Raw genomic sequence first — 12,576 nt, 5'->3', positions numbered from 1 at the left:
AAGACATTTACTGAATTCTTTGAAACTTGAAGCTGATAACTATGGGTTGCATCCAATGTTAGTCCTACTCAGAGAAGACCCATCAAAAATAATGGATGTGACTAACTTAGATCCATTAATTTAATTGGGTTTACTCTGAATATAACTTAGATGGATACCACCCAATGCTTTCCCATAATATCTCTGTTCTATACTTTCAAAACCACTTTTATTCAGTTGATGTTTGACTTTTATCATCTGTTGTGCTAAATTACTGAAATGAAGTGTCCCAGTAGCACATACTACAAAACCTAAGACACCTACAAATTGTCAGGATTTTTTTTGCTGCAGCTCTGCCAGGCAGATGAAACTGGAAAGCTGTTCAAAGAGTAACAAAACCAGAAAGAAGCTAATGACTTTCTAAGCTACCATCATTTTATCACAGCCAAAACCCAATGGGTTTTTTAAGCACATGCTCTTCACCAAATCCACTTTCAAAAATAGTAAGCTCATTCAAAATTGTGTTGATAATCAATGAGCTTTGAGGAACTTCAGTGACTTACAAATTTAAATTACCATTAAACAAAACAGTCAGGAAATAATTCCAAAATCTGAAGCAGAAAAAATGATTTGGTCATTTGATTGTCAGCTCCTAAGCCTTAGGACCTAAAGAATCACAATATTTAAATATACCCTGCATTGCAGCACTCGCAACACATCTATATTTTAGACTGTATTTTAATTAGCAACAGCACTGGAATACTTTATTTAGAAACATTAAATGATAAATCATAATAAAGCATGTTCCACATCTGATGTTCATAACAACTGTAGGAGTGTAAGAAGAATTTTAAAATAAAACTATGTCTCACACAAAAAGTGAAGCTCTAACAATAATCTAAAATCTGTGAATTGTCTGGTACCCATTTAGTTCCAAAATGATTTTAGAATCTAAATCAGATATATACATGGATGCAATGTTTAAAATCAATGTTATGTGTGTGAGCTCTCATCTAAAATTCAGTCTGCAACAATTTCATTTCTGTTCTAGGCTCTGTACAATTTGAGTTCTTATGAATACTTTGTCATTAGAAGAAAATTTTACAGGATAGGATAAAATACAAAATTTGAAATACATTAAATTACTTTGTATTCTATAATCTCTGGGTTTTATCCAAAGTTATGCAAATGGAATCCTCTCTCATCATACCCACCCTACTTCTGCCTCCTGAAAAGACTCAAGAAAGACCTGTGAAGTGGTTCAGGCACCTGCAATGTGAGGATGCAATTACCAAAAATTGGGCAGAGGCAGCTTGAATGAGCAGGAAGTTGCTATAAAAGCTGCCCTGCTGAATTTGTAATGATTGCTCCCCTGCCCCACTGTAGCCTCCTGTACTATCTCCTATCACTTTCCTGAGGGTTCCCTGTTTTGTACTAATGTGAGAATTTTCAGAGGTGGAGAGGGCTGCAAAGGGTAGGAAGGGGTGGGAAAGCCATGAGTGAACCTTCAATCACATATTTTCTGCAAATAAAATGTCAGGGACAATAGTTAAGCCATTACCTTTATAAAAGAAGTAGCATTTTACTGTTCTCTAAAATGGAAAGAATCCTATTATGTTATGCTCCAGAAACAAATGTTGGACATACTATACTGAACAGCTTATGCAATGGTGGTCTGTGTTTCAATTTCTAGAGAAATTGTGTGCTGCCATTGTTAAGTATGAACATTTCAGTTTATTGCCTGCTTAAGAGCAAATAGTTACAGTTTAATTCTATGCTGCGTTTTGGTCAAAAAGGCCCCCAAAGTTGCTCACAAATATTAACAAATAAACAAAATGCAAGCAGTAAAATACACCCTACAAACATTTTAAGACAACAATATCCCAACATCATCTTTAAGAGAACTGATACCCAGATGTATCCATCCACGTGCCTAAAGGCCAAGGGCAATTTCCTCCACTCCAATCCCAAAATGTCAGCGAAAACAACAGTAAATCCTCAGGCAGCAGCTACTCCTTTGTCCTAGGAAGGATGGTGGTGCAGAGAGGGTGGGAAAGCTTACTGCTTGATTATCCAAAACATATTCTCTCTCTCCCTGGGTCTCCCCCTCCCCCACACATCTTACACTAATGCCTTCTAGGTCAATTGCCTGGTTTGGATAGGGCCGTACTCCTTCTGAAAAAGCAGGTCCATTATCTGGAGGATGCTCCTGGATCCATCTTTGTCACTAGAGGCCCAGGTGACCTTTGGCTGGTAAAACAGCTGCAGCCATTTTCTAGATCAGGATAGCCCAACCACTGTCCATGCACAGGTAACCTCCAGGCTGGATTACTGTAATGCACTCTATGTGGGGCTGCCCTTGAGGTTGGTTCAGAAGCTTCAGCTGGTGCAAAATGTGGCAGCAAGACTGCTCACCATGGCAGGGTATTGCCAACATTTTACCCTGCTACTGAAAGAATTGCACTGGCTGCCCAGTGGCTACCGGGCCGAGTTCAAGGTTCTGGTTTTGATGTACAAAGCCCTACACATCTTAGGACTAGGATACCTGAAATATTGTCTTTCCACTTATATATTCAAGTCAATCACTGCGGTCTGCAGGTGAGGGCCTCCTGCAGATACCATCGTATCAGGTGGTCTGTTCCACGCAACATAGGAAGCGGATCTTTAGTGTTGTGGCACCTACCCTTTGGAATTTCCTCCCCTTAAATATTAGATAAGCACCACCTCTGTTATCTTTTCGGTGCCTACTGAAGACCTTCCTCTTTCACAAGTCTTTTAAGTAAAGATCTTGTCCTAGTTTGCATTGTATTGGAATTACTTTTTAGAAAGTTTTTAAAGCTTTATTTTTTAAGTTGTTTTTAAAGATGCTTCATTTTAATATGTTTTAAAGTCTTGTTTTTAAGAGTTTGGGTGTTTTTAGTGTTTTTGTTTGCTGCCCCGAGCTCCTTCTAGGAGGAAGAATGGCAAGTAAGTAAATAAATAAATAAATTAAATACTTATCTGGTACTAAGACTAACTGAAGAAATAAAGTGAGGGTGGAGAGAGCAGGAATTAAATAACTATAGATTTAAAACCAGTCACTTGTGAATCCAAAGTAATGGGTACCAATTCTCAAAACAGTCGTGGTGGCAGACAGTAAATATCAGAATTTCAGTCCTAGGTCCTCATCACATTCACATCCAAGCATTTATTAATTTATTTTCAATGTACCCATTAGGCACAGCTATTTCCCATCAAAACATAGACAGGAACTTGGAATACCCAGCTGCCCAAAAATCAGCAATAAAAACCAACATGATGAGGTTTCTTGAAACAGGGTCTCCCATGACATTAATTTTCCTTACTAAATATGTACTGTACCTCACCATATACTTAACCTCAGGAAACAATACTCCTCCATAAGAGTGATTATACACATTTCAGGAATGCCTGCTTCGTCTGGTTAGGGCATCTTTCTCTTTACCTAAAGTGATCCCAGCCCCCAAAAACGGATAATGTGATGAATGTGATATCATAATGCTATATAGTTAACTAACTAGCAATTAACAAAATCAGTAGGCACAAATAAATGCTAATGGAGGGTGAGGGCAATGCTTCCTGGATTGGTTACAAAGGTGACCAATTAGTCAACAATCAGTTCACTGATTGCCTTCACTCTGTAGATAAACACTTTTAAACCCTCTTTCAGTAGAGTCCTCAAACCATCCACAAAAGTGAACTTTTTCCCACTCTCAAAAGTGTTACCAAAAAGTATCATGCCTTTAGGCTCAGCCCACCTAGATATATTCTAATTTCAACAGAAAACTGAATATTACTTTACTCAAAGTCCTAGATACTAAGGCTTTATTGATTTGTGGCAATTCATTTTGATTTGGACTCTATTCACCATTTCAATTTGGAATTTATTTTTACAGCATGGAATAAGGCAAAGAAAAGATTAAGTCCAGCGGTATCTCCATGGGAATCATTTTATGCAGAAACAATGGCAATGAATTTGCAGAAAGATTGGGAGCAAATACAATTTGTAAGATCAAAATAAACATTTCATTATGAGGGGAGAAATCTCTTCATATGAATAAATAATTGAAACGAGAAGTAATAATAAATTCCCATTATACCATTTTTTTCAATTAAAAAACAGGGTGCAGAATACATTGAGATGGAGTATTCTAAGGGAAGAAACAATGTTTGAGAAATTGATTAAGCAAGAAAAAGGGAAACTGACATCTAAAATGTACAATGTATTACCGGATATTAATGACCAATGAAGCAGCTACTGTGATAAGTAGACCCTGGATTTACAAAAAGATGTACCAGATAAGATATGGGAATCTGTATGGAAACAGAGTAACAGTAATCCTAACCACATTTTCTCTGAAGTAAGTCCTACTGAATTTTATTTATTTACTTACAAATATATTTGTATATGTCAATTTTGTTAAAAAAAATAAAAGCAGTTCACAAGTTTAAAAACAACTATACAATAAAACAAAGGTCAACTATTGCAAAAAAAATCTTCTTGATTGCCTGCATATGTCTGATGGAACAGAAAAGTTTTCAGCAGGCATTTAAAAGTTAAAACAGAAGGCACCTACTGAAACTCAGTTGGCAGAGCTTTCTAGAGAAATGCCAATGTCACTGAATGCTTGATTTCACATCTATGTTAAATGAGCCTCGCCAACTCAGGAATGATCAAAGCTGCTCCTGCAGATGATATCAGTAATCGAGCAGGGCTATAAGGGCTCAGGCTGTTCCTAAGATACCATGGACGTAAATTGTTCAGGGATCTGTAAATTAATACAAGAACCTTGAACCTGGCTTGGTAATGGATGGACAGCCAGTGCAGATATTTTAAGAGTGGTATCATATGCTATCAACTATGTGCTTCCATCAGCAGTCTGGCTGCCACATTTTGCATCAGCTGGAGCTTCTGAACCAGGGCCAAGGGCAGCCCCACATAGAGCACATTGCAGCAATCAAGTCTCAAGGATACCAATGCATGGACTACAGAGGTCAGGCTATCCTTGTCCAGGAACAGCTGTAGCTGACAAACCAGACGAAGCAGGTAAAAGGCACTCAATGGAGCTTACTCCCAGGTAAGTGGAGTTACAATTTCAGCCTAAAAGATTGTCTCCCAATGTATATTTACTGGATGTTTCACTTAAAATAACAGTCTGTGTATGATTGCATGGTGAATCAAAAGGATAAACTGAAACAGAAAGCTGAATAGTGGAGATGTAAATATTGAAAGACAGATGTGTTACATATTTGATAGGGTTACCCGGTGATATAAAGATTTTGGAGGTTAATGATGAAGGAAATGAATTATATAATGAAGGTAAAGATTTCTCTAGATCCTATTATAATTTTAGTATTTTCAGAAGGCTCATTAGCAGAAAAAGAATTAATTACTGACTGATTGAGGGCAGTAAAAATATGAATTGCTCAGAGTTGTAAAATGGAAGAAGTCCCAAAAATAATGGAGTGGAAAAGTAAATGTTCAAGAATGACTAAATGGGCATTGGATAATTTAATTAGATAAAAACTGAAGCATTTAGGTATTTTAAAATTTTTATTTTGATGTATTTTAAATATCATAAGAATAATTCAGTTTTAGGAAATATTAACTGGATAAAATTATTTGAATGTTTGGAAGGAGGCGTTTATTGATATGGATTATTTAAAGAAGATTTGAAAGAATTGTTGCATTTAAACACTAGTTATCAATTTGTGGGTCTGGATATTGAATCGATTTGTTGAGGTCTTATATTGTTTATAATTTGTGAATATTATGATTATTTTCTTTGTAAAGCTGAAATTATAACCAACTTTATGTAAAATCAAAAAATAAAACCCACGTTTTCCTGCAGCCCCCCCCCATACCATTCCAGAAGGTCCCCCAGCTCTCTGAAACTGATTTTTGGGGACCTGCAGAAAGAACAGGAATTTACAACAATCACCTCCTTCTATTCACTGAAGTCTCTGCTGACTCAAAGATGTGTCTTCTGTGAATAGAAGGACCACTGGCTACAACCACAACATTTAAGGATACTTAAGACTCTAGAATCTTCGAATACCCACAACTGATTGCTCTAATCAAATTTAACAATTAAACTTGATCACTGCTATGTGGGACAGGATTATGTACATGAATATGGCTTACAGCCAAAAATGACAACTTTAGTTTTATCCTAATACTCAATGTCCCAAAGTGCCCTGCAGTCTCTGCAAACCAATTTAGATATAGAAGTACCATGTGTTAGCATGGAACAAAGAATTAAATCCATTTAGTTTCCTAATATCACCCATTTTAAAAAAACTACAGTCCTGCTTAACCCCACAAATGATATGAACTGTACTGGATAGGAAACAGCTACTTTCTAATGGTATTGGTATATAAATTTGCAAGTGGCATCAGCAGTCTGCACTCTAAATATGTTGATACAAGTTTATCCCAAAGTTCCTCACTGTGTCATCAAAAGACTTCCTAAGGTCAACAAATGCTGCATAAAATTTAGTTTTCTTGGCATGCACATAGCTCTCTATTAAACAGGCAAGTACAAAGTAGTGATCAATAGTGGAACAGATAGCTTGGAAAATACATCATTTTTCCAGCTCCTATTCTTCCAGTTTGAGCAACAGATACTTTGCATAAAGATTTGCCACAATATTAATCAAACTAATGGGCCAGTAGTTTGAGCATGATCCTCTAGCACCCTTTTTAGGGGCTATACTGATATTCTAGAGGTATGCAGCCAGTTTGACTTACAACTTTGCTATAAACAAGTATACTCCAGTCCAGGTTATTCTTAAATCCACACTAGATAGTTCATCAGCCCTCAGTCTTGTTAAAGATTAAGAGCCAACTGCCAAAATTCTCAACCACTAAAAAAGGGATTGGTAACTTCACTGGAAGTAAAATGCACCCACGGCTTTATTGTAGATGTTAAAAATGTCGTTCCTATGCTGTTCTTGAAACATCAGCACATTATGACCCCAGTCAACATCTGTAACGGGTTTCCAGAAGGTGGCATTAATATCTAATTTTCAGCACATAAGCTAAATAAAGCTATCTATTTCTCTGACAAAAAATCTTTCCCAATTTATCTATGCTTCTTTTAACCCAATTGATGTTCCCTGTGAAACTGACATGATCCTAGGAAATTTCATTAGGCAGCCACAATATACATACAAACTATTTTTTTTCCAAGATTGATGTTTTCTTTTCATCAATCTATTAGATACCACAATCACAATTTGTATGGGTGTATAGGTGAACAGGAAGATAAAAAGCCGTCTTAAGACTCTAAAACTGAAACATGAGAGAGAGAACCACTACGGTATTAGAATTCTTTGAGAGTTCTTGTCAACAAGCAGAGACAGAAATGATCCAGGTGGCATTGTGTACACAGACTTTCAAAAAGCTTTTGACAAAATACCTCACCAAAGACTCATGGGGAAGCTGAGCACCCATGGAATGACAGGAGAGGTCTTCTTGTAGAGCAGCAACTAGCTAAAAGACAAGAAGCACAGTTGGAATAAATGAGCAGTTATCCCAATAGAGGGATGCAGAAAGTAGAGCCCACCAAGAACCTTTACTTTTTAACTTGTTTATAAATGATTTAGTTAGGGGTGAGAAGTGAAGGAGCCAAGTTTGCTGATGATACCAAATTGTTCAGGATGATTAAAACAAAAAGGGATTGTGAAGAGCTCCAAAAGGATCTCTCCAATCTGGATGAATTGGCAGTAAAATGGCAAATGGAATTCAATGTAAACGAGTGTAAAGTGATGCACACTGAGGCAAAACAAAAAATAAAGCTTAATTTCACATATACACTCATGGGGTCTGAACTGACAGTGACTGACTAGTAATGAGTCTTTGGGGCTGTAAATTGATAGCTCAATGAAGGTGTTAACCCAGCAGCTGTGAAAAAGGCAAACTCCATGTTAGGAAAAATTAACAATGGGATTGAAATCAAAACTGCCCATACTACAATGCTTTGACACAAATCTTATAATACTAGAACTCGTGGACATCCAATGGAGCTGAATGTTGGAAGATAGGTAACTACACCCACCTGTGTAGACAGCAGGATCTACAATTAATCTGGACTGAAAGCAGCATGTTGAAGACAAACATGAATTGTTCTTTATTGTGAAAAAAAATAACTTTTGCACTATAAATGGCAGGGACTGAACAATCTTTGACGTTGATCCACAAATGGTACCACACCCCCAGGAGGCTTTCATTAATGTGTCCTAGAGCAACTCTGAGCCTGAATTTGGTCGCATCAGGGTGAGTCGCCACCGCATTACCACCATGGGCGTGGAGACATGCGGGCCCAGCCCTCGGGCGCTGACTTTCTGGGACGCGGAGAAGGCCAAGCTGCTGGGCGCCAACATCCAGGGCTCTGAGTCTGAGGTCCGAGTTTGAGTTTACCGACGTCACCCTGCCCAGCTAGACTCGGATGCCACCCGAAGCGGGGGTGACGTGGGCAGCAACTGCAACAATGGAGGAGAAGAAAGAGGTTCCACACAAGATGCCCCTGGAGGGGCAGTGGGGTTGCCCTCTGTCGCCTTGCTGGGGCAGCTGGATGCCCAGGAAAATCAGGACATTCCCTTCCCAACAACAAACATGAAACTATAGACCTGTTTGCAAATGCAATTCAGCTGGCTTTGATGAGACTGGAATTTAACACAGAAAATGCAGTTACTTGTACCACGGATAAAGCCACCATTAAAAGCTATTATGTGTATTGTTATTTAACTTTTGCAGATTGTATTTTGTATTTGGTATTGTTTCATTGATGCATTTTTATATTGTATTTTATATTTGTGTTTTTTGTAAGCCGCCTTGAGGGCCTTTGGCCAAAAGGCGGGGTATAAATAAACTAATAATAATAATAATAAAGATTAAGGACAGACAAAAAAAGTACTTCTTCACAAAGTGCATGGTTTGGAACTCACTCCCAGAAAAGGCAATGATGGCCACCAGCTTGGATGGCTTGAAAAGAGGATTAGACAAATTCATGGAGAATAAGGCTATCAATGGCTACTGGCCATGATGGCTATCTTCCACCATAGTCAAAGGCAGTATGCTTCCAAATACCAGTTGCTGGAAACTGCAGGAGAGGACATGCTCTTGCACTCAGGTCCTGCTTGAGGGCTTCTCATGGACAACCTGTTGACCAATGTGAGAAGAGGATGCTGGACTAGATAAGTGATTGTCCTGATCCAGCAGGCTCTTCTTAGGTAGAAAAGGGATATTCCCAGCTGTACCTGAAGATGCTGGTAGCTGAACTTGGGACCTTCTGCATGCAGAGCAAATGCTCTATGGTCTTTCCAACCATAGCAGTGTGGGCGATTCAATGTTCATCTCTGCTGTATGCCTCTGAATATCAAATGCTGGGAATCGCTGGTGGGGCAAGTGCTGTTGAGCTCGGGCTTATTAAAATCAGCTTTCCTGAAGTCAACGGTACATGTATGGTTACTCTCAGCTTTTGCTTCCTTTAAAATCAAGAAGTATAGCATGGTCACTTTCCCCCAAAGTTCCTGTAACTGCCACTTCATCCACCAAGTCATCTCTGTTGGTTGGAATCAAGTCAAGAATAGCTGATCCTCTAGTTGCTTCCTCCACTTTCTGTAGGAGAAATTTATCTCCAACACAAGTGAGGGATTTCTTGGAGGGGCCGTGTTTGGCAGAATTTGTCTCCCAACAGATAACAGGGTAATTGAAGTCTCCCATTACTATTACATCATACCTCCTTGAAAGATTGGCAATTTGCTTTGCAAAAGTTTCATCCTTGTCTTCTCCTTGATTAGGTGGTCTGTAGTAGACTCCAGCCACCATGTTCCTTTTATTCCTTGCCCCATTAATTTTAATCCAGATACTCTTGGTGGAGCCACCAAGCTCATCCTCCTTTATTTCTGTGCAGGGATATATATTTTTAACATATAATGTGACTGTGCCTCCCTTGCTGTTGCTTCTGTTATTTTTGAACAAGTTATATCCTTCAATTGCTGTATTCCAGTCATGGAAGTACACCCAACTGTAGTGTTCATTGCAACAAACCAATTGCTATGAAATTCATAAGCATTTCAAATTATATCAACATCAAATGATAGCAATCTGTGTGCAAATCCCATAACCTGTGTGCACATCCCACAGTGAGCACCTATGTGCAAATCCCACGACCCAATCTAAGGCAGCAGTGTCCAACAGTTTTTTCATACTTGCCAAAATTGTAGTGGATGTGTTAACATTTTTACCACGTAACAAAAAACCATGTGTTTTTGAGGGTAGAAAAATAAACCATAATGTTTTGAATTATTTATAGATGGAACTAGTGAGAAATCTAACATCTCTTTCATTAGGTAGTGCAGGGAAAACAGGCATAAAATCAGTTAGACTACATGCCAACTCCAGCTCCAAATTTTTGTCCAGTATGTGTAACCTGTATTTTGATTTCACCATTTTTACCGTAGAAAGAGTTGAACCAAAAACTGAAAATAGCTTTGAAATAACTGTATTTAGAACCAAAAACTCATTCCAATTTAAAATACAAGTCCACATGTTGAGTGCTTTGAAGTAAAATCACATCCATCTTGAAAAGGTGCCTCTCCAAAGAAAGAAGCCTCACAATCTCTTGAAATAGTTGAGAACTGTAGATGTCAAAGTGCATTTTGCAGCGTATAAGACCAAAGGATAAATCTGTGATTGTTAAGTGTGGAGAATGGAATTTTTTTTGAACTGATACATGTATAAAATATTTTATTTTTAAAAGTATTTTAAAAAATAGGTGATAGAAGCACCAATTCACCACCAGTCAATTTGCCACATGTGGTGAGTGGCAACAGTGTTGGACACCAGGGGTCTAAGGGTTATTGTTATGTTTCCACACTTTGTTGGTGGCAGTGATGGCCTCTAATCTGGATGGCTTTAAGAGAGAATTAGACAGATTCATGGAAGATAAGGCTATCCATGGTCTCTAAACGTTATAGATACGTTCTACCTCCCCAACTGGAGGCAGTGAGCTTTTGAATACTAGTTGCTTAAAACCACACAACAGGAGAACACTGTTGCACTCAGGTCCTCCTTGTGGGCTTCCCACAGCATCTGGTTGGCCACTGTGAGAATAGGATGCTGGACTAGATGAGCCACTGCCACTGGCCTGATCCACCAGGCTCTTCTTTTGTTCTTATGTTTGTTCATCAAGACTTAGCAGGACCACTAAGCAATCTACTAGTCACACAACCTTTCCCCCCAATTCCTTTGTGCTTCTGAAGAATGAATGTCAATATCACAAACAGCCCTCAATATATTGTTCTTACTTAACTCTTATTTGAAAACACAGCCACTAGCCGCTGATCCACAACCAAAAAAGAAAAGCCCACACTTTTTTTTTACTGTGCTTTATCCTGGATCCGTGCTTTACCCCTAAAGCACAAATGAATCATGAAAAGTTTGCTGTGTCTTATTTCAGCTATAATGTATTCTTTACAATAATAAATATCTGTCAAAGCTTTAAATTATTCATCAGAACATGGTTTGCCAAAATCTCTTGAGTACAGTAGGCATAGTTAATGACTTTAGAGGCAACAGGACATATGAATTAATCCACAAATTATAGCAGAGATGTAAAAGTGTTTCTACAAAAAGTGTATTTTAGACTGAAACCATAAAGACTTGCTGCTCTGTAGTCATTATGACTCATGACTTCTTTTGAAAATTAGTATAGTATTTTATTAATGTTAAATTTGGCAGAGTGGGTGTTCACCTAGCAGCACTAATTTTACATAAACAAGGCATCATTTCATATGTGTTAAAATGAAGTGCAAGATCAGGCTCTGAGTTGAAAGGGAATATCAATTTTTCTTGGCAAAAAATTATTTCCTAAGGTCAGCTGGAACGTGTCCTTGCCCAAAAGCAGCAACATCTGTTTATCAATGTTGCACAAGTTTAGCCTACTATGCAATCCAGACCACAATGTACCAAGAAGAGAGCAGATCCAGTTGTTCCTCATCCAGCCAATATATTGCAAAGGAAAGGGGGGCTTGTGAACTTTAGGCTAAGTCCCACAGTAAATGTTGTGCAAATGCAGCCATACCAAACAGACATGTGTTACAAACTTTACTTCAAACCAAAGTAGTTGGCTTTAATGATGCATTATAATGAACAAGAGTCATCACTGGAAAACCTATAATGTTGAGAGTCCAGTTGCAGAGAGGTTTCTGATCTGTCACAGTGAACCAGCCTAACCCAATAGGCCTGATGCACATCAAGGTATTCTAGCCCACTCCTCCTGGGAAGATTTTGATACATTTTGAAAATCCTTCAGCTCCTTTTATAATGCAAATATTACCCCAAATGTCTTGTACGAATGAGTGAGACAAGGATTACATTTTGAAAGCAAAAAACAAATGAAATCCCTAGTTGTTAACAGAAATAAAAAGAATCATCATTTCCTAACAAAGTGCTATTAAAGCATATACCCAAGCTTCCTCAGCAAAATTCCTCAGTTGTTTTTCTTCAAGTTCCAAATTATACAATGATCTATCATGTCCTACTTTGGCAATAGCAGTGTGAAAACACCCTAT

At 38.1% G+C, this 12,576-nt stretch overlaps 1 protein-coding gene across 3 annotated transcripts in view; it reads right to left on the bottom strand.

The window, feature by feature from the left end:
* The window catches only part of EPB41L3 (erythrocyte membrane protein band 4.1 like 3), a 265,820-nt gene that overhangs the window by 187,948 nt on the left and 65,296 nt on the right, over window positions 1-12,576 (bottom strand). The gene's annotated exons all lie outside the window — the stretch shown is intronic.

The sequence above is a fragment of the Rhineura floridana genome, chromosome 1 (assembly GCF_030035675.1).
Source record: "Rhineura floridana isolate rRhiFlo1 chromosome 1, rRhiFlo1.hap2, whole genome shotgun sequence".
Taxonomy (NCBI): domain Eukaryota; kingdom Metazoa; phylum Chordata; class Lepidosauria; order Squamata; family Rhineuridae; genus Rhineura; species Rhineura floridana.
The sequence above is the reverse complement of the archived record's forward strand: the minus strand, read 5'-3'. Positions and strand labels throughout refer to the sequence as shown.